This window comes from Euphorbia lathyris, chromosome 2 (genome assembly GCF_963576675.1).
Source record: "Euphorbia lathyris chromosome 2, ddEupLath1.1, whole genome shotgun sequence".
Taxonomy (NCBI): domain Eukaryota; kingdom Viridiplantae; phylum Streptophyta; class Magnoliopsida; order Malpighiales; family Euphorbiaceae; genus Euphorbia; species Euphorbia lathyris.
Window position 1 is genome coordinate 115928468 of NC_088911.1, and position 19980 is coordinate 115948447.

Here is a 19980-nt window from a genome sequence, read left to right on the forward strand (position 1 = left end):
ATTTGAGCCCAAGAGCGAACATCAAAAAGCTCTTTTTCTTGACATTTTTGTGTGAATGCTTTGACTTGTGGAAAGATTACAGATTTTGCACCTAATACTGAGTTGAACCTACATGCAATGATTTGAGATGATAAACGATGAATCAGCCTCATTAGAATTAACCTTTTCTTTACCTTCTTTTTCTTTTTCATCCACTTTAGGAAGCCCCTTTGAGCCTGTATTTTGTATCTTGTAGATTTTTCTTTCGTTCTAACCCAATTTTTGCAAACCATCACTTGGTTTGTTACTTAACCCGAGTTTTTGCAAAGCTCACATTGAGCCTTTGTTTTCTTCTAGCGCTTTATCTTTGTTTATGGCATCATAGTAGCAAGCCAAAAGGCTAAGAAGTGAATGAGCATTACTATCCAAAAGAAAAAGAAAAAAAAAAGAAAAGGAAAAGAAAAGAGACGAACAGAAAAAAAAGGGAGAACTCTATCTCCCAGTTCTTAAAATTAGCACGTCTCAAAAAAAAAATATATATATATATATATATATATATATATATATGTGTGAATAAAAAGCTCAATCACTTCACAATTTGCTAAAGCCATTTTAAACTTTGTTTTTCTAGCGCTAGAACTCCTAACCCTTGTTGTACCTTTAACCCTCTAACCACATTACAACCCCAATTCGAGGCTGTTTTTGATATCATCGGAGTCATATAGCATAGTAGAGGAACTCGGATGAACATGCAAAATCAACGTAATCCTAAGCAAGAACATAAGCCGAGAGTAAACACTTTAGCCACCAAAATTGTGTGAATTGAGTGAACTACATATGGTGAGGTGTTTTATTTAGCTATCCCCTTAAGCTCGTTTAATTGAACATGTGTCCTTTTTCTTAAACATATGACCTGTGATAATTGAAATGCGGCTTTTGGATATCGTGTCTCTACTTTGTATTTCCGAATGCATGTAATTATAGATGCTCGAAATTGTGTCAAGCACCTAGTCAAACCAGGAGGTTTTCTAGCTTGCTTGTGATTGCGGGTTTAGTGTTTTAGTTTACTTGGGGACAAGTAAAGTTTTAAGTGCGAGGAGGTTTGATAGGGGTCAAAAACCCTTATCTTTGGGTACGGTTTTAGGACGGTTTTTAGCGTTATTTCATGAATAAGCGAGCAATTCTCGCATTTATATGCTTTTGTGTGAGTTAGTTAGAAATTGGAAATGTTTTATTTACTTTTCGTTGTTTAGGCTCGTTTTATGGTTATTTTAGGAAAATATGGCCAAAATAGCATGTATGTTAAATTTTCATTATCTTTTATAGCTAATTAATCCGCCAAAAGTCGCACCAAACGGAGTGTTTGCTCAAAATGAGTGATTGGCGGGTCAATTTAGCACTGGGACTAATGCTATTTGGAGTTTTCGTGCATGTGCAGGAATAAGTTCGGGTGAAAATTACATTTTGGGACATCCAACGACCGCGCGAAGGCGTGCTGGGCAAAACCGCTCGTCGAACTGGCCTTCATAGGCCAGCTCGCCGAGCAGGCCCTCAGGGGCCAGCTCGCGACGAGCTGGCCTTCGTAGGCCAGCATGACGAGCAGGCCATCAGGGGCCTGCTCGGCCGAGCTGGAGGCCAGCTCGCGGTGAGCTGGCCTGCAAGAGCCAACTCGTCGAGCTGGCTCGCCCAGCTCGGCGAGCTAACCTGCGGGAATCAGTCAAAAGACTGATTCTCGGCCCCACGAAGTCACGATCGGCCCCACGTCTTCCCACCTGCAAAAAGGACACGAATTAGGTCAGAAAGAGGGCCCGAACCGCGTCTATAAATAAGAATTTCCAATTGTAAATTAGATATATTTTATCTTTGTAAAAACCTAAGCTTCCACTTTGAGAAATCCTCTCCACCTCCTCCGTCTCCTTCAACCTCCATTGAAGACAGCTCCGAAGCTCCGTTCACCGAGGATTGCTCAAGTTCCATCCTTAAGTCCTAGGAAGACGCCTGCATTGGTAGACAGGTTCCCTAAAAGGGATTTTTCTTCTTTTATATTCTGTCTAGCCTCTGATCCATGTTATGAATCCTAGGCTCATTGTATCTTTGTGACAATACTTTTCATCTTTGATATATATTATAGTTTTGTTTATTCAATTGCTTTATTGCTTTAATCTTTGTCTTACGCTTTGTCTGATTGGTTTAACTCATTCGATAATCCCAAAATTAAGTTGGCACATATTGCGAGCTAAATCTGACCTAGTCAGTGCCTATAGGATTGACGACCCTATAGAAGATTAAGCCCAAATTGCCGAGCCTTAGAGCTAGTTTCGGCCTTACAAGGGAATCACGAACTAGGGACCTCAAGAGGATAGGTAGGGTTAATCGCCTCAGACACAAGTGACTTGGATTAGGTTTTAATTCCGTTGTCTAAACAATCTATTCTCATTATTATCGTATCACCTCATGTCCCTTCGGGTAATTATATTGGTAAAAGATCACCTAGGAGTAGTTTAACTTAGTTAGGAGTAGAATAACTTAATTAGGATTAGAATAACTTAGCTAGGAGTAGAGTAATTCAACTAGGAGTAGATTAACTTAAACAAACAAACTCAAAACCCACACAGCCTAGATAACACCTGAGACCAAGTAGCTCGATACTTGTAGTAAATAAATCATGTGGATTCGATACCTGGACTTGTCCATATTCTATTACTTGATAACGACGGGGTACACTTATCCCTTAGTGAGCCTTCTTAACGGGAGGCGCGTCAGAAATCAAACAACACAGATACTCCCTGAGGGATTATCTATTAGTCGGCCTCCCTTGTTCTTCGGGTCAAATTATACATTTTGGAAGAACATGATGAAAAATTTTATTCAGGCAACAAACATGAGTGCATGGCTTGCGATAGTCCAAGGCCCGTTTGTTCCTTACAAAATGGTAAACAACGAGAAAGTTGTTAAAAGTGAAACTGAGTGGTCAGAAGATGACCTTATGAAATTACAGAATAATGCTTCGGCTATCAATATGCTTCACTGTGCTTTAGATGCTACAGAGTACAACAAAATTTCAGGTTGTGAGTCAGCACAGGAAATATGGAAGAAGCTTGAGGTGACCTATGAAGGCACAAGCAAGGTCAATGAGTCCAAGGTGAACTAACACATGAGACTATACGAGCTGTTCGAGATGAATGAAAATGAAGACATCTCTGAAATGAACTCAAGGTTTACCAATATCATAAATGAGCTTAAGAGACTCGGCAAGAACTTCACATAAGAAGAACAGGTGAAGAAAATCTTGAGGAGTCTCCCCAAGAGCTGGCAAGCTAAGAAGACAACTATGGAAGAAGCTCAGGACCTGACCACATATAAATATGATGAGCTCATAGGATCTCTGCTGACCCACGAGATCTCCATGAAGAATTTTGAAGCTAAGGAAAATTCAGAAGACAAGAAGCAAAAATCTCTTGTCATGAAAGCTGACTCATCAGATGATGAGGAGATGACCATGTTCACCAGAAAGATGAAGAAGTTATTCAGAAAGAATGACAAGAACAGCAACAGGCCATTCAGAAAAAATGATAAATACAAAGCTGAGTCCAGCGACAGCAGATACAAGAAGGACAGCTCCAAGCCTGTCACTTGCTTTGAATGCCATCAAACTAGGCACATTAAATCAAGTTGTCCCACTCTGAAGAAATAAAAGAAAGGTATCAGAAAAGCAATGGTGGCAACATGGAGCGATAGTGATGAGTCAACCTCATCAGAAGATGATGCCACTGAGTCAGCAAACATATGTTTCATGGCTGAGGAATCTGCCGTACACTGCCGGTCTGAGCAAGCTGATCTCTCAGATGGATCTGACCAAGAGGAACACTCCAATGAGGTAACATCTCTTCTTTTGCTCAGAAATGAAATGGTTAATGCCCTGAGTGATCTCTATACACTGACCAAAAAGTGTAATAAGAAAATAAGAGCACTCAGCAGGCGATGTGATGAGATTGAAGAGGTCAAACTAAGTGACCTCTGACATCTGCTTCAAGAAAACACCAGGCAAGATAAAAATCTAAAAATCATGCACCGGTTTGTCTCGGAAGTCCAATCAGACTCTAAGAAGCTGAGAAAGGACATCACATCTATACAGAACCAACTGAGTACATCGGCTAAGAAAAGGTTCTATCCAAATGTTGAGTATCAAGGTACTGGTCAGCATAGACAGTACACTCAACAGAACAGTCAGTGTGACTGTTGTGGAAAGAGAGGACACACTATAAATGTGTGTTGGTATGCTCAGCACCATCGTGCTGACCAAAAGAGGAAATACCCTCAAAGGGTAATTTTTTATGACTATTGTGGTAAAGATGGCCACACCATAAATGTATGTCGTCACAAAGCAAAATATGATGTTTCACCTGTTCATGCTAACCAACGAGGACCCAAAAAGAATTGGGTACCTAAAGATGAATAGTTTAAATTGCAGGTGAGCCTGAGGTGCGCGGAGAAGTCAAAGCTATAGTACATTACAGTGCATGCTCGAGGCATATGACTGGTGATGAAACTCAGTTCATCACACTTGTGCATAAACGAGGTGGAAATGTAAGCTTTGGAGACAATAAAAAGGGTAAGATATTAGGATCAGGTACTACCAGAGGAAAACCCACTATTGAGTCAGTCTCCTTAGTCATGGGTCTCAAATATAACCTATTGAGCGTGGCTCAGCTGTGTGACAGCGGTAGAAAGGTTGTATTTGATGCCACTGAGTGTCGGATACTCGAGGGAAGAACAAATGAATTGATTCTAACTGCCCCTCGTGTTGACAATGTTTTCATGTTGAGTTTAGAAAAGAAGTTTTCGAAAAACATATGCTTAGTGTCAAAGGAAGGTAATTCCTGGCTATGGCATAGGAGACTTGGTCATGTAAGCATAGACCTCCTTGCCAAATTAGCAAGAAAGCAATTAGTTGAGGGTTTGCCCAAACTTAGATTTGAGAAAGATCAATTATGCAATGCTTGTCAGCAAGGTAAACAAACCAAAAAGTCTTTTCAAAGTAAAAATATTGTCTCAACCAAGCGTCCATTGGAATTACTACACTTGGATCTTTTCGGACCTGTCCAGCCACTCAGCTTGGGCGGTAAGAGATTTTCCTTGGTCATTGTAGATGATTTCTCTCGGTATACTTGGGTCATCTTGCTGAGTAGCAAGGATGAAGATTTTGAGATGTTTTCAACACTGATCAGAAAACTTGAAAATGACAAAGATTTAAAATTAGCTCACATCCGAAGTGATAATGGCGGAGAATTCAAAAACCAACAGTTTGATGAATTCTGTGAAGTCAGCGGCATTGACCACAATTTTTCTGCTCCTAGAACTCCTCAACAAAATGGGGTAGTTGAGAGGAGGAATAGAACCTTAGTTGAAATAGCTAGGACAATGCTGAGTGAGAATAGGCTTCCAAAGTATTTCTGAGGTGAAGCTGTCAACACAGCTTGCTATATACTCAATAGGGCTTTAGTTAGACCTATACTTAAGAAAACCCCCTACGAACTTTGGAAAGGACGAAAACCCAACATTGAGTATTTTCGTGCCTTTGGTTGTAAATGTTTTATACTCAATACGAAAGACAACCTTGCCAAGTTTGACTCTAAAGCTGACGAAGCGATCCTTCTAGGGTACTCAACTAACAGTAAAGCATATAGGGTGTTGTTGAGCGATTTCCGCAAGTGCACGGTATACGCTTGTAGTAATAAAAGATATCGATCCCACAGGGAACGTTTTTTAACAAAAACTTAATTTGAATTGGTTAAATTTACTTTTAAGGTTTATAATATGGAAAATCGTTTAATCGGATTTGGTTTTGAAATTGCTAGAATAAGAATTAGATTAGAGTATAAAAAATGTTAGAAATCACTTCTGATTTAAGGATAAATTTACAAAATAGAAACGTTTAGTTCTTTTAGAAAAGTAAACAAATGTATTCGTTTGCATTAAGCAAAGAAAACAACTTTAAACTTTGTATAAATTATAACAATGAAATAAACGTCGATTCCTCTAATTTTAGGGCTTTGAACTGCAGTCAATCCTCCTACGGTCGGGTTAGATCGCTACCTTAACCAAATTGATACTCTACTGATGATATCAATTGCCTAAGTGTTCAAATAAGTTTCCTTGTAAAGATTTTGAATTTAACTACGTTTTAATGAAAACACCAGAACTCACTTCAGATCATTTACCAAAGTGCTACATAAAAATCTATCGAATAGAATGAACTTTATTAGATGAAATATGAATTTGATACAAGTTTACAGAGAACAAGAAGCATGGAAACTTTCGACGGCTTGCAAGTGAATGGGTTGTCAATCCTTTCCTTGGGTTTCGTTAGAGTTTGTCAGGCTCAGGGGCGGATCCTCTACTAAATCTTCTCGCTGTAACTTCGTAATAGAGATACGGTCGGCTACTACCAAAATGTAAACTAATATGAACAAATCTAAACGCTACTGTGTTTGTAATTATTTAATAAACAATGTGTGTACATCATATTGCTTTTTACAGAATCGAACTTCTAATCTCTGACTCATTTCTGAGTCAGAGTTTCTGCATAAACTCTGCACTAATCTTAAAATCTAACTCTCTCATTATATTTCAACTCTCAATCAACTCTTTATTTATAGATGTTGAAGAGTCGTGATTGAAATGTCGTGTCCATTGTGAAGGGTCGTATCCTCTGCGAAGAGACATTTCTATCCACCCGAACGAATGTGTTTCTTGGAATTTAAACATGTGTATGTTGTGCTGCAAAGGCTGCTGATCTTACCGAGAATGGAAATTCTCGGCCGAGAATGAGGAAGTGATTTTTCAGCCTTCGGACGAAAGGGAGGAGGTGACTGGCGACGCGTGTCGCGACCGAGAATTTGGATTCTCGGTCGCGGCCCACAAATTCTCTACCGAGAATTTGGATTCTCAACCGAGAATCAGAATTTTTCTCCCGTTTCTGACTTCGTTCTCGTCTTCCTTGTATTGGTGTGCTGATTTCTTTGTCTTTTGGGTCCTAACTTAAGGTTTTTCCTTCGTTTTTGACCTCTTTTCGTTCCTATTTGGATTTTACCAAATATTTAGGTACCTTGCATGAAAAAAATATACTCGAACGTAAAAGTACTCTAAATAGATATAAATAGCACGAATTCATAGCAAAACTGATGTAAATATTAATGATATTTTAGGTATATTTTGGGCTTAACAGGTGTTCAATAAATGAACTCAGGTCGTAGAAGAGTCTGTACATGTCGAGTTCGATGAAACTGACCCTGCAGGTAAGTCAACTTAGTCTGCCGAACATGACCCATGCTCAGCTTCCGCTGACCAAAATGGAGCCGCTGAGTCATTACCACACGGGCTGACCAAAGGTAAAAACGAACCTGAAATTACCTTTACTGACCAATCTAAAACTGTAGAGATTGTTGAAACAGCTGCTCCTGAAAACTCAACATTACCCAAAGAGATCAAAATCCCAAGAGGACACTCAGAGAATTCCATTCTTGATGCTGCTGAGAACAACCTGATGACAAGAAATCAGCTCAGGAGATATCTCAGCAATGTTGCGTTCGTCTCAGTTCATGAACTAAAGAACTTCACCGAAGCTGAGCACGACGAATTGTGGATCAATGCGATGCAAGAAGAGCTTGATCAATTCAAGAGAAATGGGGTATGGGATTTAGTGCCAAAACCTAGGAATCAAAAGACCACAGGGACTAAGTGGGTCTTTCGAAATAAGCTAGATGAACAAGGCAATGTAGTCAGGAACAAAGCCACACTTGTAGCTCAGGGCTACAGTCAGCAAGAAGGCATTGACTATGGTGAGACCTTTGCACCCGTAGCTAGGTTAGAGGCTATAAGAATATTGTGTGTATATGCCAGCTTCATGAATTTTAAACTATTCCAAATGGATGTCAAGAGTGCATTTCTTAATGGAGTTATAAACGAAGAGGTATATGTTAGTCAGCCTCCGGGGTTTGAAGATCCAAAATTTCCAAACCACGTTTATAAACTCAAAAAGGCCTTGTACGGCCTAAAACAAGCACCACATGCTTGGTACGAAAGGTTGACTAGTTTCCTGCTGACCAAGAACTATGTCAGAGGTAAAGCTGACATAACCTTATTCATTAAGAAAAAGGGTAAAGATACCCTGCTGGCACAAATTTACGTAGATGATATTATCTTTGGTGCTACTAATGAATCTATGTGCAAGGAATTTAGTAAACAGATGCAAACTGAGTTCGAGATGTCAATAATGGGCGAAATCAACTTCTTCCTTAGACTTCAAATTAAGCAAGGGAAGAATGGAATCTTCATTAGTCAGTCAGAGTATGCAAAAGAAATATTAAAGAAATTCGATATGGAAGAATGTAAACCCATATCTACCCCAATGGGTACTGACACTGTGCTTTGCGCTGACGAGAAAGGTAAGTCAGTAGACAGCAAGTTATATCGAGGTATGATTGGCTCTCTACTTTATCTAACTGCTAGTAGGCCTGACATTCAGTACTCAGTATGTTATTGCCCAAGATATCAAGCTGACCCTAGAGAATCTCACTATATTGCTGTCAAAAGAATTTTTAGATATTTGCAGAGCTCAGTTAATGCAGGTTTATGGTATCCAAATACAAATGACTTCACACTCATTGGATACACTGACGCTGACTATGGACGAGATAAGCTAGAGCGTAAGAGTACTTCAGGAGGATGTCACTTCCTTGGAAGCTTTCTAGTGTCTTGGTTCAGTAAGAAGCAATCGTCAGTGGCCCTGTCAACAACTGAAGCTGAGTACATTGCTGCTGGAAGCTGTGTGGCACAAGTCCTATGGATTAAGCAACAGCTAGAGGATTATGGAGTACAAATAGAAACAATCGAAGTCAAATGCGACAACAAGAGTGCCATTGACTTATCCCAAAATCCAATCCAACACAGCAGGATGAAGCATGTCAGCATTAGGCATCACTTCATCAGAGACCATGTACTCAATGGTGAGATCAAGCTGTCCTATGTCCCAATAGATGAGAAGCTTACGGATATCTTTACGAAGCCTTTGGCTCGTGAGCAATTTAACATACTAAAGGAAGCTATCGGTATGTCTAATCCTCTCCAATAAATTTCTGAGCTTAAATGAATGTTGAGTGATTAGTTCTTAATGAGTAACTATTGCATGCTGTGCTAATATGAACAACATAAAATCACCTTATGCTGAGTAGACATACATACTGTGTGATTACTATGAGCTGAGTTACTAAGCATGGTAAAATCCCTTCTACGTAAAACTGAGCACTCAGAACCTCAAAACGTTTCGTATTCTAGATACTGAGTAAAGCCACTTGCACAATAAATGCTAGCACGCACATTAAGTAGCCACCTAGGATGATGTAAGCGTAATAAATAGAAAACACATGTGTCGAATGTGTCATAAATACCAGAGATAACGGTCGATTGATCAACTCGAGGTGAAACCGCCATTCCGACCTATCAGATTAACCCAAAACGACTATAAATAGTGAACGATTTCCACTAAACTCTTTTTACACTTGAAATCTTTGGCATTCGATTTCTCTTTCTTAAATTCCAAATCCTCTAAACTCTCTCAAGAATCCTCAAGAACATCATGTCTGACGATTCCCAGAACAACTCCGGCCGTGATTACGAGGACAATCACTCCGACCTAAACCCTCCGTCTCCTGCTGAGCAGGACTATGAAGCGACTTCCACTGAGTCTTAAGGCCAAGGTCAGCATGACCAATCCAAGGTCAACACTCCCAGCAAAAACCCCAAAGCTGACCAAGCAACTCCGTCAAGAAAGAAGAAGGAGAAAAAGAACAAGCAACCCCAAGAAAGGGTTTTTCTTTCAGTCTTCAAGAGCGTGCAAAAATGTAAAGTCTTATGTTCCCGCTGGTTCTCCAAGGGATTTGTAGAAGCTGAGAAGCCCTTTTGCGAGTGGATTTTGTTGTCTCCTGAATGGACTCTAGCAAGTGTACTAGATACAAGTAATAAAGTGATAAGTCAAGTATCATATCCACAGGGATTGAGGACCAAAGTTTACAAGAAATACTTTGTAGAATAGGGTGTTCGTGGTGTGTGAATTCCTTAAATTGAGAGATGTTGTTTAAACAGTAGCAAAGTCAATGATTTAGTTGATTAAAACGATTACTTAACAATGGAAAAAGGCAGAACAGGTTAAGCACAGTGGAACAGGTTACTTTCAGTCTCTAAACATCCTATTTGTTCATGAATGACGTAAAGTGATGTCAAGGTTACTGTTTTAATGCTCACTTAAGTCAACTCTCGTGTGTTCTTAAGATTCTAAGACGTACTACAACCTCAAGCGTCCCTAAAGTTGGTTCTTTCTTGCATTACGATCGAAACAGCATTTCAATGAAGAAAACCCTTGATACAACCTCCTAACATCTCTGTTTCGGGGTTGAATGCTTGACAAATAGTTCCGTGAAGATGAAAGCAGATTCCTATCATGCATCTAACACTAACATACATGCATTTAGCAATGGAGTTAAAGATTTATCAAGCACATCATAATATATCAACATTCATTCATAAATAAGATAATAGAAGGCTTACATAACCGGCCCTAACTGGCCTTACCCATTCAAAATGACTACTCACTCATAGTGTAGAGTAAATAGCCCGAGTTAATTCCACAAATCTCCATTGATGGAGTCATCTTCCTTAGAGAGCTTCCTCCCTCTCCAAGAAACTAAAATTCTAATTAAATTGATTATCCGAAGTCAAAAAGGTACCCTCTCCTTTCCTCCACTACATCTATATAAAGGAAGAAATACGAGCCGTACCACAAAATATTACAAAAAGATTGTTTTTCTACAGCTATGTTACTAGGAAATGATTAATTCTAGTTTGACCCTTGAACACTCAAGGGGGTGATCCATCTTGTCATCATGTTGCTTTTCTGCCTTTCCTACGTCTGCTGTCACTGCCACGCCGCTCCTGCCACTTGTCCAGTCGCTATCCATCATCAGGTACACAGCGGAGATCCGCTGGATCAAAGGGTGCTCGACTCCTCAAGGTTTGTTGCAAAACAGGCTGTGTACTAGCCCTTTTTGACTTAATCAATACAAATCTACATAAAACACTTATAAGTCCTTTTATTTAGGAAATTTCGCCTAAAATACACACAAATTGTAATTAACACGCTATATTATCGCAGTCATATTCAAGCCTAACAAATACCCCCAAATAAAATCCTTGTCCTCAAGTAAACAAAAAGATAATAACAACATCACAAGGGATTAGGTATGAATAATGTAAGAATATTTATAGAACAAATATGAACAGGAGAAACAGATTTAGAAAAATTATTCAAACAGAAAGAATTTACGACAGAAAACTTTTTGAGCAAATCATGATTGCTAATGAGGTTTTTTCGCTAGAGTTAAAATTTTTATCCCTTTCTTATGAAGTTCCTCAAAGCTTCAAATTGAACCTCAATCATCATTTAAACCACCTGCATTGCTCCAAGCCTCACTAAGTTCAGGAGGATTCACTCACTCTCAAATGGCCTTTGTTGCCATAGGGGAAAGGATCATCACTCCTCAGCTTAGTACCACTATCGTTAGGCTATGACATTGCTTGTTGGCCCTATCTCGATGGATCAAAAAATTTCCGATCATAGTCAAAAGGTCTTAAACATAGGTTGTAATGTTAGGCTAAGGCTAAGGTATGGAAGTGAATGGTCATTTGAGTGTAAGAATTTTTTGTCTACATGCAATGTAATTCACCATACTCAGCACTCAACACTGATCACTTCTGCCTCAACCTACTCACTTTACACAGCCTGTTTCACAACGTCGGCCAAACTATTCTTCAAACACACAAAATACAATCATCCAAACATTTCATTTTAGGCTCAAGATATAAACATGTGTCCTGAAAATGAAGAGACTTTATTCAAATATTTTTCTGTTATCTTCTACAATTCCTATTTGGGATTTTTATTTTTATTTTTCTTTTAACCTTATTCGAAAAGTGGCCCTCACTCCATCATCATCCCTCAAATGTCATTATTTCAACAATTTGATCATTATACACTCAGATTTTTTTTTTCAAAAATTGCATTTTCTTTAACTAGAGCAGCTTGTTCTGAGGCATGAGACAAATTCAAGGTATTTTGGGATTACAGTGAAGGGAATTGGTTCCTTTAAGTAGTGTTTTAAGAAAAAATAGGTCAAGGCTCAAGTTGGATATCCTAAAAATGTGAGTGCAAAGCACGGGTAGGCCTTTTGTGGAGTGAATTTGGGATCTAAATGCCTTTTTCCTCCTATGTTCGTCCAAAATTTAACCATAATGACTAGGCAACCAAAGCAATGCCTACCTAAAGACAATATGCACTAGCCCTCTCATGAAGAATCAGTACATTTTCATGCTAATGTAGGCTCAAGTTCTCACATTTTAGGCTTTTGCATTGGAGCAGGAGATTCTTTAAGTGAAGATTGAGTTAAAACTTAAAATTTTTTAGAACTTCTCGATTTGGGAGTTGAAATAATTACACAAAGCTATCACCTCAAATTGCAATCATAAAAGCACAATCAGTTAGGAATTAGATCGGAGAGTGAGATAATTACAAGAAAACAAATACAGGATACGATTTGCTTAAAACGGATGCCGAGATTTATTAGAAGGCAATTTGTTAAACATATCATTCTATAACAACAGCATGTTTCATATTTTTATCATGTTATGCTCAAAAATTTTGCAGTTTAAACGCATGCATCCCACCCCCAAATAAAATTTAACATTGTCCCCAATGTTACACTAAAAACAGGAGAAAAGACCATAACATGATAGCATGGGGGTGTAACAATAAATGCAAAGAAGGGTTATAAGTGTTACCGGATGCTTGGATAGCGACAAGTTTGAAGGTTTAGACAAGTGGGGAAAGAGAGGACTCAACCTCTCGATCCTTAGCTGGAGCAGCACCATCCCCTTTCGAGGAGGTAGCGGCATGTGTTTCAGGGAGTAGCAGATTTCGCTCTTACCGGACTTTTGATCGAAGTACCCGAAGGACTTTTCCGCCCATGCTCTTCTACACAGAGATGCTTCAGCATATCCACCTCTCCTTGCAGAATAGCCGTTTTATGCTCAAGGGCATGGATCATGTCTCGATTAGCTACATTTTGCGCAAACAGTGCATTGAACTGACAAACAATATCATCATTGGTGAGCTTTGCACATTTCTTGTAAAAGGCAAGGTCTTTTTCGTGCTCAATTTGCTCGGACTCAGAGGAGACAGAGACAGTAGGTTCACTCTTCCTCTTTCGGCTTTCGACTCTCCTGGCTTCAACAAAGTCTGCCATCCAGACCCACTTCCCATTCACCAGTTTCCCAAACAACATGCTCTGTAGGCTCCTTAAATCAATCTGGTCAGGGTGGTTCACAACAGTGAGCCGGGTGCAGTCCTCTGGCTTAAAAACTCCAATTTCTGCTGCAATCCGAGTCACGATGCTCCCACAGCAAATGACCGAGGAATTCTTCTTTCCAAAGTTGGCAATGTACTCCCCAAACAAATAGCCTAAATTCATTCTGGGCCCGGTTGTCATACTCCACAGAGCCGTAAGGTCGGCATGGGGAATAGTGGCCTGGTTTTCGCGGGCAAAGATTGTTCCAGAGACCAGTTTATGTAGGTAACGGATGGCATAGTCATCAATATTCGAAGCTTTAGAAGTGCTACCCTCATACTTCGGCTAGTCCGAAATAGATTGCCAGAAAGCTTGTGCGTCAAACACATCAGGGGTTTGAGTGAACGCCTCCTTGTAACTTTCCGACTCTAGGTCATCGTCATCCGTGGCACCCAATAAACTGTTGAACATGTTCAATGAAGGCCGCTGGGTGTGAGTCATTAGCCTAAAACTAAACTTTCCTTCCTCGTACGGGTCTGTGATCTCGGGATGGTGCTTAAACGTAGCCAGGAATTCCAATGTGAGTTCTTTGTAGGCCGGCTCCGTTATTTCAAAGAAACAGCAGAAATGGCCTGCCTCCATGAGTTTCCGCACACGCTCAGCAAGTTTGAGCTTCTTCATGGTCTCCCAGCAAACTGTTCTCACAGGTCCGAATTCTAGTTGCGCAAGTTCCTCGTAGTATGTCTGCACGGCCGCATCTTTGAATTGAGACAGCTTTTTCACCAATTTTTCGTCCGGAATGAAAGCAATTGTGCTTGTTCCTGTCATTTTGCCCTTAACTTTTTCTTTCTTCATTGATCCTTCGATTTTTACCTGCTTGCCAGATCCACGAGTTCTCATCTTATGCTCAAGTCTAAATAGGGTTTCCCAAACGATAAAGAGCACAGAGCATGTGGTGAACAGCAAAAGAAATATGTGTGAAAAAGAAAACAAGTCGAACAAGGGGACGTAATTTGGTCGGTCTCCTTAAGTAGGGAGAGGAAAGAAACATCATGTTGCCAACCCGCCTTTATGAGAGCGGTCCAAAGGACTCCACCTGGACAAGTGGTTGGCAAAAGGCGCGTTTCTCCGAAGAGACCCTAGGGCGACGAACGGTCACGCTTCAAAATTTGAATTTATGACTCCCCTATCCGTTGGATTTTATCGAGGAAAGAAGAGCATGTGAAATAAGTACCTAGTGACATATGATGAGACATTTTACTTTTTCAGACTTTTAGTTCGCCTCCCGGTTTCCAAGGATAGCCCTTCCACAGAAAGGTAAATCATCCCCCTATTTGAACAGGTAAAAACGTAAAACTTAACCCTTGTGGAAAGGTGTAAGTTTTACATCTTTGCTTGCACCGGAGATACTCATTACGGACCATTGCCTGACACAAAATTGATCTAGACTACCTTTAACATTATTTAACAAAATTTGAAATGTAAACTAATTTAAATGCAATGTTACTTGTGCTGCAATTGGTGTTTGTAGCGAACACCCTGTTTATGCTTCTAATGGCGTGGGGGTCCTGGAAGTGAACTGTATCGATCTTCCTTGTGTGATCGTTCTCTAGATAGGGTTTCAATCTTTGCCCATTCACCTTAAAAGGTTCCTGACCCTCCTTGCCAATTTCAACTGCACCATGACCAAACACCTTGTTCACCAGATAAGGTCCCGTCCATCTTGATTTAAGCTTCCCAGGAAACAACCTGAGTCTCGAATTGCACAAGAGAACTCTTTGTCCTTCGTGAAACGTCTTTATCTGGATTTTTCTATCGTGCCACATCTTGGTCTTGTCTTTGTAATTCACCGCATTCTCATACAAAAACAGCCTGAATTCCTCCATGTCACAGAGTTGAAGTCTTCGTTGGTCTCCCACAGCCTGTTGCTCAAAATTTAAGAAGGTTAATGCCCAAAAGGCCATGTGTTCCATTTCAACTGGCAAGTGACAAGACTTGCCGTACAACAATCTAAATGGGGACATCCCAATGGGTGTTTTATAAGCTGTTATATACGCCCAAAGAGCATCGTCAAGCTTGTTTGCCCAGTCCTTCCTAGAATTGCCAACAGTTTTCTCTAAAATTCTTTTGATTTCACGATTAGAAATCTCAACCTGTCCACTTGTTTGTGGATGGTAAGGTGTGGCAATTCTATGAGAGACTCCAAGCTTGCCCAGCAGCTTTTCAAATTTTACGTTGCAAAAATGGGTTCCTTGATCACTAATGATCGCTCATGGGACACCGAATCTGGCAAACAGCCTTTTCAGGAACTTTATAACCACACGGGCGTCATTGGTGGGGCTAGCCATGGCTTCAATCCACTTGCTCACATAGTCAACATCTACTAAGATATATTTATGCCCAAAAGATGTAGGGAATGGTCCCATAAAATCTATGCCCCATATATCAAAAATTTCACAAACAACTATGTTATTGAGGGGCATGGCATTTCTAGCTGAGATATTGCCTGTTCGTTGGCACTCATTGCAAGTGCGAACGAACAAATTGGCATCTTTAAAAAGTGTTGGCTAGAAAAAACCTGATTGAAGTACTTTGGCTGCAGTTCTGCTGGAGCTATGATGCCCTCCAGCTTCCCGGTCATGACAATGGCTTAGAACAGCCTGTCCCTCCTCTTGAGATATACATCTGCGAATAATTTGGTCTGCGCACAACCTGAAAAGATAGGGTTCTTCCTAAAAATAATATTTAATTTCAGTATAAAACTTCCTCCTTTGATTAGTGGACAGGTTGTGAGGTTTAAGCGAACTTGCTAGATAGTTAGCAATGTTGGCAAACCATGGCGCAGGCTGCACGGTGTATAAACACTCGTCTGGAAAACTCTCCAAAATTTCTGGTTGTTCCTGGCTGCTTTGGTGAGAAATTCTTGATAAATGATCAGCTGCCACATTCTCTATTCCCTTCTTATCCTTAATTTCGAGATCGAACTCTTGAAGTAAGAGTAGCCATCGTATCAATCTTGGCTTTGCATCCTTCTTTGTGAAAAGATAGCGTAATGCAGCATGGTCTGTGTGAACAATGACTTTTGACAGCACCAAGTAGGGGCAAAATTTGTCGAAAGCATACACAACTGCGAGGAGTTCCTTCTCAGTTGCCCAGAACAGCTCCCACACATGTATCGCTTGCGTCACACATCATCTCAAAAGGCTGTTCCCAGTCGGGTCCTGCCAGTATAGGCGAGTTGATCAGCTTGCCTTTCAACAGTTCGAAAGCATTTAAACAGCTTGTATCAAAAGAAAATTCCGCATCTTTACGAAGCAATGCTGACAAGGGCAGCGCAATCTTTGAAAAATCTTTGATAAACCGGCGGTAAAATCCTGCGTGCCTCAGAAAACTTTGCACATCTTTTACATTGGTCGGAACAGCCAGCTTTTCTATCACCTTCACCTTAGCTTTGTCCACTTCCATCCCCTTTTCTGAAATTTTATGCCCGAGAACAACTCCACCTGTAACCATGAAGTGGCATTTCTCCCAATTCAAGACCAATTGGGTCTCCTTGCATCGCACAAGCACGGCCTCGAGATTGTTTAGACAGCTCTCAAAAGAGTTTCCATAAACAGAGAAGTCGTCCATGAATATATCTACAGTTCGCTCCACCATATCATGAAATATAGACATCATGCATCTTTAAAACGTGGCTGGAGCGTTGCACAGTCCGAACGGCATGCGCCTATAGGCATAGGTCCTGTATGGACATGTGAACGTCGTCTTTTCCTGATCCTCACAGTGAATTGCAATCTGATTGTACCCCGAGTAACCGTCAAGGAAACAATAGAATGCATACCCCGCTAACCGTTCTAACATCTGGTCAATGAAGGGCAAAGGAAAGTGAGCCTTCCTTGTGGCTTCGTTGAGCTTTCGGTAATCCACACAAACTTGCCATCCTGTTATGGTTCTCGTAGGGACCAACTCATCTTTCTCGTTGAGTACCATGGTTGTTCCTCCCTTCTTTGGTACAACGTGAACAGGGCTGGTCCACACACTATCAGAAATTGGGTAAATAATGCCGGCATCCAACAGCTTGATCACCTCCTTTCGCATGACCTCTTTCATGTGGGGGTTCAATCTGCGCTGTGGCTAGACAGACGGCTTGTGATCCTTCTCCATCAAAATTCTGTGGACACAGACTGTTGGACTGATCCCTTTGATGTCATCAATTTTCCATGTGATTGCCTCCTTGTTCCTTCACAGTACCTCCATGAGTTGAGCTTTCTGATCAGGAGTTAACTTTGAAGATATAATAACTGGACTTCCGCTGGGAGGTTCCAGGAAGGCATACTCGAGGTGTGCAGGTAACGGTTTCAATTTTGGTTTAGATAATGGCACAGTTGGTATCTCCGGTGGTTCTTGATGAGTGGGAATAGTAGGATCCAAAGGGGGTGTAGGTAAGTTGGATTCGATGGAACAGCCTGTTCCTTCATATAAGTTCACCTCTTCTCCCAATAGAGTCTCCAGAGTGTCCTGTTCCTGCAAAGTAGAAAGACTTTGAAACTCATCTAAGAAACAACATGTGTCATCATTATTGTTAGCTCGTCTCATTGCCTCGTTCATTTTGAAAATGACTTCCTCCCCATTAATCCTCAAGAATAGTTGTCCCTCTCCCACGTCTATCAATGCCTTTCCTGTGGCTAAAAATGGTCGACCTAGGATAATAGGAACATGCAGGTCTTCATCTATGTCCATTATGATAAAATCAACAGGCAATATGAATTTTCCTACTTTGACCAACACATCTTCCACCACTCCCCTAGGGTAACATAGTGATCGATCGGCCAATTGAATATACATTCTGGTAGGTTGTGGCTCTCCTAATCCTAGTTTAGCATATACAGAATAAGGCATTAGGTTTATGCTAGCTCCTAGGTCACATAGTGCATTTTCAATATTTAACCTTCCTATTGAATAAGGAATAGAAAAACTCCATGGATCTTTTAGCTTTTTCGGTAGCTGCTGCTTGTTTTGGAGTATTGAAGAACAATCCCTGTTGAGTTGGATCATTGATATGTTCTCCAGCTTTTTTTTGTTTGACAGGAGATCTTTCAAGAACTTTGCATACGACGGCATCTGTGCCAGTGCTTCTACGAACGAAATGTTGATGTGCAACTTCTTTAAGGTGTCTAACACCTTAGAATTCTGTTCTTCCAGCTTTTTATTGATCAACCGCGTTGGATATGGCACAGGCGGAACGTAAGGCGGAGGTGGCTTGTACATCCTTCCGCTTTCCTCCTGATCCTGCTCACTGGTAGAATTTGTCTTCCTGATTTCTTCTTGACTAGGAACAGCCTGTTCCTGCTCTCCTTCAGTTCCTTCGGATGTTTCTGCGCATTCAGCATTTTCATCAATAGATAAAGTTGGTTGAGTTTGCTTACCAGATCTCAGGGTGATTGCCATGACATCGCCCTTTGGGTTTGGTTCTGTGTTGCTTGGCATTATTCCCTTCCCTTTTGACGTAGATGCAACTAATTGATGGACTTGTGTTTCCAGATTTTTAATTGATGCTTGTGTCTGTTTCATGAACTGCATCATCATCGTCTTCATGTCTGGCTCTACATCTTCTTTTGGTGGAACAGGTTGTTTATAATGTTGCTGAGGTTGCCTCTGGTAGTGTCCTCCTTGCTGTTGTTGATATCTCGGTTGTTCCTGCTGGTTGGGCTGGCCTGTCCATCCGAAATTCGGATAATTTCTTGTGGTAGGGTTATACGTGTTAGAATACGGGTTAGGTGGATTCCTCTGATTATACCCTGCATAATCATATTCTGCCTGTGCACCCTTTCCCTGCTTAACTCCGGGACAGTTGATGTTGAAATGAAGGCCTCCACAAAAATCACAAATGTCATTGAATGGTGGTTCGTTGTGGATCGAGGACACATTTATCTTATCGAGCTGTCTGGCAAGCTGTTCTACCTGGCTTTTCAATTTTGACACAACATCTTCATTTCCCGCTCTTTTTCCTTCACTTCTGGCAGAGTGCCAGTTATAACTTGTGCTTACTACTCTCTCAATAAGGTCGTACAAGGCTTGTGGTTCCAGATCTTCGGGGTTTCCATTGGCAATGGACTCGATCTGGATTTTATAAATGTTGGTTACCCCATTGTAAAAGTTCTGCATCTGCATCCACATAGGGATGCCATGATTGGGTACTCTCCTGAGTAGTTCCTTGTACCTTTCCCATGCCCCGGCTAAGGATTCATCCTCTTCTTGTACGAAGTGGGAAACCTCATTTTTGAGCTTATGGCTTGTCTCGGTGGAAAATATTTCATTAAAAAAGCGCTAGCCATTTCTTCCCAAGTAGTGATCGTTCCTGGTTGCAAGTTTTTCAACCAGTTCTTCGCTTTATCTCTTAGAGAAAAAGGAAACAGCTTTAGTCGGATTATGTCGTCAGCAACGCCTCTGTTTGATCTGAAAGTGTTGCACAACGTTATAAATTCAAGGATATGCCCATTTGGATCTTCCGACTGGTATCCATTAAACTGTACGGCAGCCTGCAACATTTGTATCATAGATGCTTTCACCTCGAACATGTTGTTCCCTTCGTTGGGCAACACGA

At 40.7% G+C, this 19980-nt stretch overlaps 1 non-coding gene across 1 annotated transcript; it reads left to right on the forward strand.

The window, feature by feature from the left end:
• Positions 1 to 19557: 19557 nt before the first annotated feature.
• LOC136221194 (small nucleolar RNA R71) lies at positions 19558 to 19664 on the forward strand. The gene has a single exon (XR_010684976.1). It is a non-coding gene; the product is annotated as a small nucleolar RNA R71 (small nucleolar RNA).
• Positions 19665 to 19980: the final 316 nt, after the last annotated feature.